The following is a 2,732-nucleotide window of genomic DNA, read 5'->3' as shown; positions in this document are numbered from 1 at the left end:
TATATATATATATATATATATATATATGTGTATGTATATATATATATATATATATATGTGTGTGTGTGTAAAGTGATAAATGAATGTCATGACAAATTGTTTCGTAACTAAAATGCATGCAAATAATTTATATTATCATATTTGATAATAAATAAATTACTGACATGTCTATCACTAAATATTCTGTATGGTTTGTACAATGACACTTTAATGAGCTTATTTTTTGAGTACTGCTTGATTACTTGAATCCATATATTGTGACATATATATATATATATATACACACATGTAAGTATGTATATATATGTTTTATGTAGTTGAGTAGTATATCCTTGTTTATGACATTTAATCAGTGACATAACTACTATTGATTTCACATTAGGTGACTCACATGTTTGCATGTGTGTGCATGCATGTATGTATGTATGTATATATATATATATATATATATATATACATATATCTACAGCTAAATGCCCTGGCATTAGGAAGGGCATCCAGCTGTAGAAACTCTGCCAAATTTAGATTGGAGCCTGGTGTTGCCATCCGGTTTCACCAGTCGTCAGTCAAGTCGTCCAACCCATACTAGCATGGAAAGCGGATGTTAAACGATGATGATGATGACGATAATGATGATGATATATATATATATAGATATAGATATAGATATGTATATATGTATATATATGCATGTATATATATATATATGTGTACATGTACATATATATATATGTATATATATGTGTATATATATGTATATATATATATATATATATATATATATATATATATATATATATATATATATATATATATATATATATATATATATATATATATATATATATATATATATATATATATATATGTGTGTGTGTATATATATGTATGTACATATATATGTATATGTAAATGTCAAATGATGAGAATGGTTATATATACATGCATACACACACACACACTTACACGTACACACATATACGAGATATAAAGCATTTTTGGTAATTATCAGAATAGTATATTGGTAATAATAATAATAAAAGAATTGTTCCTTTGTTTATTCATTTACACAATGTCCTCACAACCTTTGTCTGAACCAATATTTCCATATATTAAGGAAATTGAACTTCTTCCCTTTAGGATGAAACACACATTCTTATGCGCAAGACAAACAATTCTTAGATGTAATAATGTAAATATTGTACTTATTTTTGTATTTTATTCCATTTCATTTCCTTCAAGACTTTCTGTATCTCTATACATACATACATATATAAATTGATGTATACAGTACCGATTTATATACAGATATATGAGTGTATTTTTTCCTGACTTATGGACTCATAGACAGCATACACATATATTTAATACAGGGTAACATTAAACACGTATAAACTAAGAAGAATTCCTTTATGTCTTGTAACTAACATTATATTATAGTTATAATTATATAAGGAAATAATTTTTTTCTCAAACGCAGGATAATGCTAAAAATATGACATGAACAAGATAAACTATCCATATTTTGCAGAAAAATGTGTCGGCGGCCAGCCATGAGACTTGAACTCACACCCCTGTGATTACGTGTCTAGTGCTTTACCTTTAAGCTAAACTGACCCAATGACAAATTCTTCTGCAAATTTAGGATTTATAAGATGCTATCATATGTTAAATTCAAATTATGATGAAAGTAAACAAAGTTTGCTTTAGAAGCGTTGAGATGTATTGAAAGATAAGGAAATAATTTTTTTTTCAAATTTATATGTGTGTATATATAATGTCTTAACATGTACCTCCATGCGATAATGTCAACTTCCATTTAATCAAGATACCATTCGCCTCAAGAGTAGCCAGTGGTATATTCCTCACTTGGATATTTACCACTTCTGAAGTTCCACTCGCTATGAAACATATGTAGCCCGGATCTTATCTACGCCATTCCTTAAGTCTTGTGTATGTATATGTATATATATAATATTTGGTTGTCTGAAAAAAAGCCAACATGTTTTTAACTCCAGTTGAGAGTTATTGCCCTTGACTTGCAAATCCGGTTTAGCCATTAACTTTAAGCATTACCAAAGGAAATGTTGTTGTTCCAAACATTGAAGTTCATACCGGATATATAAAATATGTATGAGGTACACATACACACAAACATATATATGTATACACACACATATACATACGTATACATATATATGTCATGTATATGCATACATATACATACATATAGTTATATATATACACATGCACACATACGTATGCACATATATACATATATATATATATATACACACACACATATATATATGCATTCTTATATGTATATATCTATATCTATCTCTCTATCTATGTATATACATATATATGTGCACATTATAAATCTGTTACATATTTGTATATATATATATATATATATACATACATATGCATATATGCACAAACATGCATGCATACAATACGTTCACACATACATGCATGCATTCATACAAGCGTGTATACTTGCATACACACACACACACACACACACACACACACACACACACACACACACACACACACATATTCATTCAGCCATATTGTTTGTGTGAACTTCGAGTGATATTAGCTGCCCTAAATCCTTAAACCCAAATCCAATTCAAGACTGAATCTTCTCATAACGATAATATTAATTCCATTCCTTTCTCTGTTACATTTATTAACAGCAACATTTAAAATTTAAAAAAAAAAAA

This window comes from Octopus bimaculoides, chromosome 21 (assembly GCF_001194135.2).
Source record: "Octopus bimaculoides isolate UCB-OBI-ISO-001 chromosome 21, ASM119413v2, whole genome shotgun sequence".
Taxonomy (NCBI): Eukaryota; Metazoa; Mollusca; class Cephalopoda; order Octopoda; family Octopodidae; genus Octopus; species Octopus bimaculoides.
This window is presented reverse-complemented; position numbering follows the sequence as displayed.